The following is a 13,071-nucleotide window of genomic DNA, read 5'->3' as shown; positions in this document are numbered from 1 at the left end:
TGGGATGTGCGACATTCGCGCTCGGGCGGTAGAAAACTACCGCTCGAGCGCCGACTCTTCTGTAAGTTGGCCTTCCGAAGACATCTTTCGCGCCCGGGCGGTAGAAAACTACCGCCCGAGCGCCGACCTTTCTGTCAAGTAATGCAGTTGTTCATCTTTCGCGCCCGGGCGGTAGAAAATTACCGCTCGGGCGCCGCTCATTCTGTCCACTGCCTTCTATCTTTTACACTTTGATCCATTTTTTGGTTTTCCGACCATTTTTCCTGCAAATTCATCACCCAACAGTGAGACATGATAATATGCAAATGATTACTCTAAAACGAACAAAATGTAAATGAAATGCATGCATGCACAATGCAAATACAACTAAAATTAACGCAATAAAGCGCGTAAAAACCACACCTATCAACCCCCTCATACTAACCTTTTGCTTGCCCTTAAGCAAAATAGGTTACAAACCACAACCCAAATACGAAACAAACACAAAATGAAAGAATAAAAATAACGAAACTGATGGTGAAGTAGCAAACTGACATCTCCTGCCTCATCGGATTTGTGAACCACATCCACTTAGCCAAATCCCAACATTCATCAATACCCCTTTTAAAGCACCTTATAACATTTTGATTTGACCAGAAAGTGTGGTCGTGTGTGTGCTGTGGGTCTCACTAGCTCGTTCTTCAGACAGTTTTATTCGCAAATCATGCGAGTCACTAAATCAACAGTTCAATGCAAGTTTCCCTATCCTGAGTTCTGTTTCTAGTCGTGACCAAAAAGTAAACACAAAGCGGCAAAATTTCAAGGTTGTACAATAGGAGTTAGGAAGTCTATATCATGAGGTTTAAAACGGCTCAAAAAGATGGGACGTACACTGATCATTTTCATTATGCACTTGTCAGAATTTTTATCTGACATTCCTCAACGCCTACATCTCCATCTATTTAGCCTTGGGATAGATTTCATCCCTTTTTGGCTTCCCTCACACCTTACATCCCTTTTTTTCATTCACAACATTATTATTATTATTATTATTATTATTATTATTATTATTATTATTATTTTATTAGTGCATACTTTTCTCAAGTGTACGCCCTAGGTTTTGAGTATATGGAACGTTTGTTTATTTGTCTTATGTGGCTTAGGGATAACTCTTGAGGTATTATGCACAATTGGGACGAAAGTTATTCCGGTGGATGCAAGTGATCTACTCTATTTCATGTCACTGGTCGGTCATGACTGTCAACAAAAATTCACTCAAGTTCGACTTGCATCTCATGTTTTTCCAGTTTCTCCCACAGATTCTTAAACTCGACTGTCGTTAACACTACTCATAACACCCACAATGTGTGCATATGGAAATTTTCAATTCACTGGGTTATTTATAACGAGTGATAAGACAAAGTAGTATGCAATTCATTCATCCCACAATCATCATCGGCTACCAATTTACTAGTTTCACCATCACTGACACTCACGCAAGACAATTACGAAAGTAAACAAATAAGAAGACGTGCGACGACCCCCTCATACTAGACGTGTGCAATGTTCCCATTGCACAAAAGACTCAAAACACAGAAATGCAAACACAAATGCAAACTAAAAAAAATGAAAGCCAAAAACATGCTATACTGAAACAACTTATAAGAAAGGAAACAGAAAGCGGTAAAGAAATAAAAGTGCAAAGAAGGGGAAACAGTAAACTCCCCTGGTCAAGACTCGTCGTCGTCGTGCTCAGGTGGTGGCACTCCGGCAGCGTCCCCCTGCTGCTGGTAGTCGTACTGAAAATGGAACCGGCGGGGGGGGGGGGGGGGGGTGGCATAGTCGGTGGGAAGGTGCCTAGGTCAATGCCCCCGTGTATGAGCAAAGCGCGCATCATGGAGTCCATTTGAGCTGCATGGTCAATGAGGTACGAGTTGATCTAATTTTGATGCGTCGTGAAGGCGAAGATTTCATCGATTTTTCATTTTGGGGTCGCCTCCGGGGTTGTTGTGGCAGACGTCGTGGGACGATAGTGCTTGATCCGCCGGCTTCCTCCTCCTGAGGGGGGAATTCACTGATTCGTTTAGCACATTTCCGCTGGAGGTCGTCAACACAAATAGGCTTCATAGGCTGCAACCACTCCTCATCATCGCGAAATACAACTCCTGCTCTAGCACACATCTCAGAGATGATGATGGGAAAGAACAAGCCGACATGACTGTTGTGGGCGCTCAGTGTGATTTGCGAATTTATCAGTTTTCCCACATTGATGTCGTATCCCTCGGTCAAAGCATAAAGCAGCACCGCCTGCTCTTTCTGTACCTCGCTCTTATGCGAGACCGGCACCATCCTCCGAGCCACAAATAAATACTAAAGGGTAACTCCAGCTTTCAAATATTTCTCGTCAAAACAGCTTGGCGAGCCGCCCAATAGTTTCCACATCGCGCCCGGATGGCACAATGTTGCGAGAATAGTACCATAATTTGGGTTGGCGACTAATGTCTGGAAGCGAGAGTCGTCAACTTCCGCTGTCTCTAACAGTGCATTGATCGTAATCGAGTCATACGGTACATGTCTACCCCTAACAAAAACCATACCATCTCTCCCCTCCGCCGCATTGGCATAAAATTCGCGGACCACTGAGACTACCGCAGCCTTAGGTTGATTACCGAATTGTTCCCATTCACGCTTTTCCAAATCGACAAGAATACCCAAGTGTCTATCCTCAAACTGTCTCCGGACTCCCCTCTCGGCTATAGGGTTTCGGTGAATTTTGGCATGCTCGTATCTAGCCCTAGCCTCTATACTAACAAAACGATGTCTATCAAAGGCGGAAGATGAACTAGAGGAGCCGGGGTTACCTTTTTGCTTCTTTGGAGCCATTGTGTTTGAAGAATTGAAGATGGAGATGGTGGGTGACCGGAGAGAGGAATGTTCTTGTTTGCCTAAGCCGATTGTTCCACTTTGCCGAGACTTCGAGTCTGGATTGAAGTTCCTGCACCACCAAATCGAAAAAGGGGATGAGAGGAGTTAGGGATTTGGGGAGGGAATTTTGAGAAATTTTCGTGCAGAATGAAGAAAGGGGAAAGGGCTTTCGCGATTTAAAAACATTCGCGCTCGAGCGGTAGGAAATTACCGCTCGAGCGCCAGCCTCTCTGGAATATTCTTCCCGAGGTAAGCGTTCGCGCTCGGGCGGTATAAAATTACTGCTCGAGCGCGAACCTTTCTGCCCAAAATCGCTTAAATTCCTTTTTTTTTTCAAAAATTTTTATATGAAAATAAAACAACAGCAACAGAAAATAAAATAAATAAATTGACACGAAGAAAAATTAAGTCAAATGTAAGAGAAGGGAAAGAAAAATAGTTCTCAATTTATAGTCGAGAGCTTGACTGTCGTTCAGTCTCAGTTCGGCATGTCTTGGAACCGGGTGATTCCAAGTTGTGGCTCAATTGTGCCACCCATGTAGTGCTTCAATCGTTGTGCATTGACCGTAAAGGTCCCATCCTTCCCATCTTTCAATTCTACAGCTCCCGATGGGTGTACTTTCGAAATCACGAATGGACCGGACCATCGTGACTTCAGTTTTCCTGGAAACAGTCTCAACCGGGAGTTATAGAGCAGGGCATTTTCTCCTTCTTGGAATTTCCTTTCGATGATTCGCCTGTCATGAGCCCTCTTTGTCTTTTCTTTGTAGGACAGTGCGAGATCATATGCCAGATTTCGGAATTCCTCCAACTGATCTAGTTGAAGCAAACGTCGTTCACCTGCATCAGTAAAGTTAAAGTTTAATGCTTTTGTTGCCCAATATGCTCGATGCTCTAACTCTACAGGTAAATGACATGCTTTACCAAACAACAACCTATATGGTGTAGTGCCTATAGGTGTTTTAAAAGCAGTCCTATATGCCCAAAGAGCATCTTCTAATCTCACCGACCAATCTTTCCTACTGACACCTACCACTTTCTCCAGAATTCGCTTTATCTCTCGGTTCGACACTTCCACTTGACCACTCGTCTGGGGGTGATAAGGGGTAGAGATCTTATGTGTGACACCATATTTGCTCAAAAGTTTTTCAAATAGTTTGTTGCAAAAATGTATGCCACCATCACTAATGATTGCTCGTGGTGTTCCAAATCGATTGAAAATGTTTTTCTTTAAAAATTTTAGGACCACTTGAGCATCATTAGTGGCGTACGCTTCCGCCTCTACCCACTTAGACACATAATCCACCGCAACCAAAATGTATTTTTTCGTGAAAGAACTGGGAAACGGTCCCATGAAGTCTATCCCCCACACATCAAAAACCTCACACTCAATGATATTATTTAAAGGCTTTCATGACAGTTAGAGATGTTACCTGACCGCTGGCATTTATCACAATGTAGCACATAAGAACGAGCATCTTTAAAGAGGGTTGGCCAATAAAAGCCACATTCAAGTACCTTGGATGTCGTCCTTGTTGGTCTGAAATGACCAACTACCTCACGGTCATGGCAATGGTTGAGAATTTGATCGAACTCTTCCTCTGCAACACACCTTCTTATCATGGCATCTGCACAAATTTTGAACAAAAACGGTTCCTCCCAAAAATAGTATTTCACGTCAGAAAAGAATTTCTTTCGTTGGTGAAACGATAGGTTTGGTGGAGGTGTGTCTGTGACAAGAAAGTTAGCGAAATTTGCATACCAAGGACAATTTTTCACCTCAAGTAGTTGCTCATCAGGGAACCAATCATTGATAGCATGATCGACATAATCATCACAAATAAATTCTAATCTAGACAAGTGATCTGCTACCACATTCTCAACACCTTTCTTGTCCTTGATTTCTAAGTCAAACTCTTGCAATAATAAAATCCACCGAAGTAAGCGTGGCTTTGCATATTTTTTAGCAAGTAAGTGTTTAAGGGCAGAATGATCAGTGAATACAATTACTTTGGACAAAACAAGGTATGAATGAAATTTGTCAAGTGCAAATACTACTGCAAGTAATTCCTTTTCAGTTGTTGCATAATTCAATTGAGCCTCATCTAAGGTCTTACTTGCATAGTAAATTGTATGAAATACCTTGTTTTGCCGCTGGCCAAGTACGGCCCCTACTGCAGTGTCACTGGCGTCGCACATGATCTCGAAAGGTAGATCCCAATCCGGTGCTACCAAGACAGGAGCCGTCACCAATCGCTCCTTCAAATTCTCATATGCCTCTACACAGTCAGAATCGAAATCAAATGGCACATCTTTCATAAGTAAGGAAGACAGAGGTTTGGCAATTTTTGAAAAATCTTTTATAAAACGCCGATAAAAACCGGCGTGGCCTAGAAAACTTCTAACTCCCTTTATGGACGCCGGAGGTGGTAAGTTCTTGATAACTTCAACTTTTGCCTTATCCACCTCTATTCCTTGCTCCGAAATCTTGTGCACTAGGACAATTCCCTCTTGTACCATGAAATGACACTTTTCCCAATTTAGCACCAAATTCGTCTCCTCACATCTCAACAACACCACCTTCAAGTTCTGCAAACAGTCATCAAAAGAAGGGCCGAAAATAGAGAAGTCATCCATAAAAATTTCAAGAAAAGTTTCTATCATATCATGGAATATAGCGGTCATGCAATGTTGAAATGTGGCAGGGGCATTACAAAGACCAAACGGCATGCGGCGAAAAGCGAAAGTTCCATAAGGACAAGTGAAAGTGGTTTTCTCTTGGTCTTCGGGTGCAATGGTGATTTGATTATACCCCAAATACCCATCTAGAAAACAATAAAACTCATGACCCGCTAACCTCTCAAGCATTTGATCAATAAAGGGAAGGGGAAAGTGGTCTTTTCGGGTGGCATCATTCAATTTCCTTTAATCAATGCACGCACGCCATCCCTGTGACAGTCCTAGTGGGTATTAGTTCATTATTATCATTTGTAATCACAGTAATCCCACCCTTTTTTGGCACACACTGAACCAGACTTACCCATGCACTATCAGATATAGGATAGATAATACCTGCATCGAGAAGCTTAATCATTTCTGCCTTTACTACATCTTGCATCTTTGGATTCAATCTTCTCTGAGGTTGCACAAGAGGTGAGTACTTGTCTTCCATCAAGATCTTGTGCATGCAGACTGATGGATTGATCCCTTTGATATCCGCCACCTTCCACGCAAATGCACCCTTGTGCGCTTTCAGAACCTCCAACAGTTTGTCTTCCATCACATCTGTCAAAGCAGCAGAAATAATGACAGGTAAAGTGTTATTCTCACCTAAGTAAACGTAATTGAGGTGTGGAGGCAACGGCTTTAGCTCAAGTGTTGGTGGCTCCTCGATGCTTGACCTTTGAGGGGTCAAATCTCTTCGTTCTCCTAGATCCTCCAGTCGCATCCTCATTGGCTTTCTCCATGGATGGTTGGCATTAAAGTGTGCCACTATTTCAGCTTTTTCTTCATCCAATTCCTCTTCTCCCAATTCAGTAGTCATAGTGGCCTCCAAAGGGTCCCTAAGAGCATCCTGCACATAGTGAGACACAAGAGAGTCAAAAGCATCAATTCTAAAACAACTATCAGAATGTAGTGTGTGCTTAAGTGCATTAAAAATATCAAAAGTAATCTCTTCCTCCCCCACTCTCAATCTCAACTTCCCTTCCTGTACATCAATCAGTGCCTTGCCAGTTGCAAGGAACGGTCTCCCCAAAATTAGAGGCATCTCTGTATCCTCCTCCATGTCGAGAACCATGAAATCTGCAGGAAAAATGAATTTGTCCACTTTCACTAGCACATCCTCAATCACTCCGCGGGGGTACTTGACAGATCTGTCAGCCAGTTGCAAGGACATCCTCGCCGGCTTAGGCTCTCCCAACCCAAGTTTCCTAAACACAGACAATGTCATAAGATTAATACTTGCACCAAGATCACATAACGCTTTATGAAAAACAACATCACCAATCATGCAAGGAATCGAGAAACTCCCTGGGTCTTTTAGTTTCGGTGGGATTTTGTTTTGCACCAAAACGGAGCAATTTTCAGTTAAGTTCACTGTCATGTGATCCTCCAACTTCCTCTTATTAGCTAAAATGTCCTTTAAAAATTTTGCATAACTAGGCATTTGCATTCAAGCATCGGCGAAGGGAATATTGATATGAAATTTTTTAAATACCTCAAGAAACTTACCGAATTGTGCATCTAGTTTTGTTTTTTTCAATGCTGCAGGAGAAGGAGGAGGTATAACAATTTTAGGTTGTGCAGTGGGTGCTAGTTTAGAGTTAGAAGAATTACTTTTAGATGTCTCAGTCTGCTCATCCACTGTTTGAGTTTTCTCTTTCTCCCTTGACTCCAAAACTCTCCCACTCTTCAACTCAATGGCCTTCACTTGCTCTTTTGGATTAGTCTCTATGTTACTTGGCAAGGTGTCTGGCTCTCTGCTTGCTATCATCTTCGCTAACTGACCAATCTGATTTTCAAGCACCTTTATCGACGCATCCTGATTTTGAAGGCTAGTTTCAGTGGATGAAATAAACTTAGACATCATTTGCTCCAAGTTGGACTTTTCTTCTCTAGGAGGATCGGATCTGTACATCGGTTGATTCCCATATTGTTGTCCTCCTTGCGGTCTATTCTGACTGTTTTGACCGCCCCATGAGAAGTTGGGATATTGCCTCCACCCCGGATTGTATGTGTTCGAATAAGGGTCATTCCTTGGGCGGTTTTGGACTCCCACTTGATTCACCGGTGCCTCATTTTGCACATAGAAGGGATTTCCATCTTGACAGTCTTTCACATAGTGTTCCCCTCCACATTTCTCACAGAATATCTCTTGCAGACGCATAGCTGTGCCACCCATGTTCAAGCCATCCAGCTTCCTGTTCAATGCATCAAGTTGTGCAGTAATAGCAGAAAAATCAGTTACCTGGTGAACTTCTGCACTTCTCCGCTGGTTGTTCCTGTCAGATTGAGGGTGATAACTGCTAGCAGCCATATCCTCTAACAATTCATATCCTTCCTCCGCGGTTTTCCTCAACAGGTTTCCACAAGCAGCAGCATCTATCATAGTACGGTTAGGAGTAAGCAAACCATAATAAAATGTTTGAACGACTAACCCAAGTGGTAACTCGTGATGTGGGCATCTTCGTAGTAGATCCTTGAAGCGTTCCCATGCCTCATATAGAGATTCCTGATCGAATTGAGCAAATGTTGTAATGTCCGCCCGCAGCTTCATGGTCTTGGAGGGAGGGAAATATTTGATGAGAAATGCTTTCGCCATGTCCTCCCATGTAGCGATCGAACCTAGAGGCAAATAATTTAACCACGCTTTAGCTTTATCACGTAAGGAAAAAGGAAACAAACGCAACCTAACAGCATCATCAGAAACTCCATTGAATTTAAACGTATCGCAAATTTCAAGAAAATCCGCGATGTGCGTGTTGGGGTCATCTACTGCAGTTCCTCCAAATTGGACTGTGTTCTGAATCATCTGGATTATGGCTGGCTTGATTTCAAAGTGATTTGCCCGCACGATAGGCCTCACAATGCTAGGGCGTGCACCCTCCAAAGAAGGTTGGGCATACTCCAGCATTGGTATGCGGCGCGGTATCTCCGCATGTCTATCTTCACGACGTTCCTCCTCTTGATCATTCAACTACCTCTCCATCAGTTCTTTTAGCCTCTGCTGCTGTCTTCTCCTGCGGAAAGTTCTTTCGATTTCAGGATCAAACTCAAGCTCCACGTCAAGTGACTTGAGCATGCACTAGACAAGATATCTGGAATAAAATATGGAGTGTTAGCTCAAGACAAATAAAATAACGCTAAAGATAATAACTAAAAATAAAATTGTAGATTAACAGTCCCCGGCAACGGCGCCAAAAACTTGATCGAGCAAAACTTGCACTATGGAATCCTCAATAAAAATATGATTTTGTATGCTCAAAATTAATCGCAAGTGCACGATGTCAAGTAATAGTATAGTGTACGTGAGTACGAGTATCGTTCCACTGAAGACTGTGTTTAACAATTATTATTCCAGTTATTAAAAATTTAGCAACGAAATTTGAGTAATTGTTTTATAACTAATAACATTTAATAAAACTAAATAAACAAGTTCAAGAATTTAATGATGAGATATGAATACTAGATCAATTGATTAAATTTCAATGATAAATGAATTTGTTGGGAATTCGGGTTCACCTACCCCTTATTAATTTTGTTAATTCGTTCAATCGTGTTTATATGCTTCCGACAGGATCTCCTATTCAATTGAACACACTCTCTCGAGCTATGCCAAACTTATTCTACTCAATGAAGTAATTTAATGTCTTTAATTATTTATCAAGAGTGAATCGCATTTTGATTTATGAAATCCCCTAATTTTCGACCCTTAGGACTATGATTATCGGCACGTATCCAATTTCATATATCTATGTAAATTGTAGATCCGCGAATTATATTACTCGTTCCTATCAGAAGTTATTCTCTCGAACTCACTCGCAATATAAAAACGTTGTTAAAGTTAGCTACGCTTCAACAACACAATTAAACAATAGTATAATCAAGAATAACGCAACAATCGAACATAAATTAATTCAAATCAAAGTTTGGGGTAGTCTCCCCTTAAATCCCAACAAATATAATGTTTAGCTACTAGAATTCATGATTGAAAATAAACAAAACAAAGTTCAAATGCTAAAACTAAATAAGAAATACTAGAAGTGACGAAAAACGCGAAGAACGATGCCCGGAAAACTTCAAATCTTCAATCCAAGCGCAAAGTGCTCTTTAAGACTTGTGACGACACCAGAATCTAGTCTGAATATGTCTGAATGATCTCCAAAACGTCCACACCTCCAAAAATAAGGTAAGAAATCACGCATAATATTTTTCCAAAAATAGGTGGCGCTCGGGCGGTAGAAAAGTACCGCTCGAGCGCCACACCTTCTGTAAACTTGCTTGGGATGTGCGGCATTCGCGCTCGAGCGGTAGAAAACTACCGCTCGAGCGCCGAATCTTCTGTAAGTTGGCCTTCCGAAGACATCTTTCGCGCCCGGGCGGTAGAAAACTACCGCCCGAGCGCCGACCTTTCTGTCAAGTAATGCAGTTGTTCATCTTTCGCGCCCGGGCGGTAGAAAATTACCGCTCGGGCGCCGATCATTCTGTCCACTGCCTTCTATCTTTTACACTTTGATCCATTTTTTGGTTTCCGACCATTTTTCCTGCAAATTCATCACCCAACAGTGAGACATGATAATATGCAAATGATTACTCTAAAACGAACAAAATGTAAATGAAATGCATGCATGCACAATGCAAACACAACTAAAATTAACGCAATAAAGCGCGTAAAAACCACACCTATCAATAGGTCATCTAAAAACGATTATTATCTTCCATGTATCACAATATATTATATCTCTCAAACAACTTAATGAATAAACTTTATGTTTATTCGAGGTCCAACTTTATTGATATTTCAGAAATCAATGAATGTGTACACAACAAATATGAGAAAATATCACATCATAGTTTCATTAACTTTGTTCTTACAACAAAATTACATAAAGGAACCAAGTCACATTCTTTCTGTATGATCCTTAAATTTCAATGGTGGCATGCCTTTAGTCAAAGGATCTGCAATCATCAATTCAGTGCTAATGTGTTCGATAAGTAACTCCTTATCTTTAACACGTTCTCGTATGGCTAAATACTTAATGTCGATGTGCTTTTTTGACTACCACTTTTTTTTTTATTTTTAGCCATAAAAACAGCAGCTGAATTGTCACAATATATTCTTAATGGCCTACATATAAAATCCATAATTCTAAGCCTCGAAATGAAACTCTTCAACCATATACCATGTGAGGTTGCTTCAAAACAAGCTAAGAACTCAGCTTCCATAGTGGAAGTAACAGTCAATGTCTGCTTCGCACGTCTCCAAGATACAGCTCCACCAGCTAGCATGAAAATATATCCTGAAGTGGATTTTCGTGAATCAATGCAGCCAGCGTAGTCTGAATCAGAGTAGTCAAATACTTCCGAATTCTCAGTTCGTCTGAATATAAGCATATAATATTTGGTCTCTTGAAGGTACCTCATTACTTTCTTTGCATCTTTCTAATGGTCTAAACCTGGATTACTCTGATATCTTCCCAACATCCTAACAATAAATGCAATGTCAGGTCTAGTGAAAACCTGAGCATACATTAATCTTCCGACAACAGAAACATAAGAAATGTTTTTCATTTGTTCCCGCTTTAGATCATTCTTTGGGCATTGGCTAAAATTGAATTTATCACCTTTCAGAACGGGAGCTATACTTGGTGAACAATCTTTCATCCGATATCTCTCTAAAAATTTGTTGATATAGGTTTCTTGAGACAGACCTAGAATACCTCTAATTCGGTCTCTATGTATCTTAATGCTAATGACATAAGATACATCACCCATATCCTTCATATCAAAGTTTTTAGAGATGAATTGTTTCACCTCATATAACAGACCCTTATCATTGGTTGCAAATAATATATCATCCACATGTAGAATAAGGAAGCAAATCTTGCTCCCACTGACCTTCTGGTATATACATTGATCCATGGGGTTCTCAACGAATCTGAATGAATAGATAACATCATGAAATTTTAAATACCATTGACGGGAAGCTTGTTTCAATCTATATATAGATTTCTTAAGCTTATAAACCAATTGCTCACCATTACTAGAAATGAATCCTTCGGGTTGTTTCATATAAACCTCTTCCTCTATTTCTCCATTGAGAAAAGCTGTTTTCACATCCATTTGTTGTAAATATAAGTAAAAATATATAACTAATGCTAGAATGATATGAAGAGAATCTTTCTTAGATACGGGAGAAAAAGTCTCCTTGTAGTCGATTCCTTCCTGCTGAGTGAATCCTTTAGCAACGAGTCTTTCTTTATACCTTTCAATGTTGCCTAATGAGTCTTTCTTTGTTTTGAAGAATCATTTACATCCAATTGCTTTTACACCATCAGGCAACTGAACAAGATCCCAAACTCCATTAAATGCTATAGAATTAATTTCTTCTTTCATAGCATTAAACCATAGTTTTGACTCATTACAACTCATGGCTTGTGAAAACGTTTCAGGATCATTTTCGGCTCCGATGTTAAAATCCGATTCCTGTAAATACACAACATAATCACTAGATATTGCTGATGTTCTTATTATAGTATATCTCCTTAGGTTGTTTGGTTGATCAACAATTTCTTGTTGTTCTTCATTAACAATTTGATCTACTGGATTTTCATCAACGATTTGTGGAACTTCAGTTATCGGTTGTCTAACACCCATTTGGTCTTGAGGGGTGTGAATAACGACCAATGTGTCATTTGAATAAGAGAGTTGTGCATTAATGTGATCAATCTAAAAAATTATGTCATGATCACTCCCACTAATCAAGTCATTTTCAAGAAATTTTGCATTTCTTGATTACACAATTCTAGTGTTGTGATATGGACAGTAGAATCTGTACCCTTTGGATTTTTCAGCATACCCGATGAAATATCCACTTATAGTTCTTGGGTCCAGTTTCTTTTCGTGTGGGTTGTAAACTATTATTTCAGAAGTACAACCCCAAACGCATATATGTTGCAAACTTGGTTTCCAACCTTTTAATAACTCAAATGGCGTCTTTGGGACAGCCTTAGTTGGAACTCGGTTTAATATATACACCGTTGTCTTAAGAGATTCAGTCCACAAGGATTTAGGAAGTTTGGAGCTACTAAACATGCTCCTCACAATGTCCAATAATGTTCGGTTTCTCCTCTCAGCTACGCCATTTTGGTCCGGAGAACCAGGCATAGTATATTGAGCAACAATCGCGTGTCCTTGGAGAAACTTCGCAAACAGACCAGGTGCCTGTCCATTCTCAGTGTATCTACCATAATATTCTCCACCTCTATCAGTTCTCACGATCTTAATTTGTTTATCACATTACTTCTCAACTTCAGCCTTAAAAACCTTAAAGACTTCTAGTGCTTCGTTTTTGTTATGAAGAATGTAGATATACATGTATCGTGAGTAATCATCAATGAAAGAGATGAAGTATTTCGGATTTTGCATGCCATATCTAGACAACAT

The 13,071-nt window shown here is 40.5% G+C and overlaps 1 non-coding gene across 1 annotated transcript; it reads left to right on the top strand.

Annotated features, from left to right (window-relative positions):
- Positions 1 to 8,072: 8,072 nt before the first annotated feature.
- Positions 8,073 to 8,178, top strand: LOC140833188 (small nucleolar RNA R71). The gene has a single exon (XR_012118322.1). It is a non-coding gene; the product is annotated as a small nucleolar RNA R71 (small nucleolar RNA).
- The last annotated feature ends 4,893 nt before the right edge of the window (positions 8,179 to 13,071 follow it).

Source organism: Primulina eburnea, chromosome 5 (assembly GCF_022965805.1).
Source record: "Primulina eburnea isolate SZY01 chromosome 5, ASM2296580v1, whole genome shotgun sequence".
Lineage (NCBI taxonomy): Eukaryota > Viridiplantae > Streptophyta > Magnoliopsida > Lamiales > Gesneriaceae > Primulina > Primulina eburnea.
The sequence above is the reverse complement of the archived record's forward strand: the minus strand, read 5'-3'. Positions and strand labels throughout refer to the sequence as shown.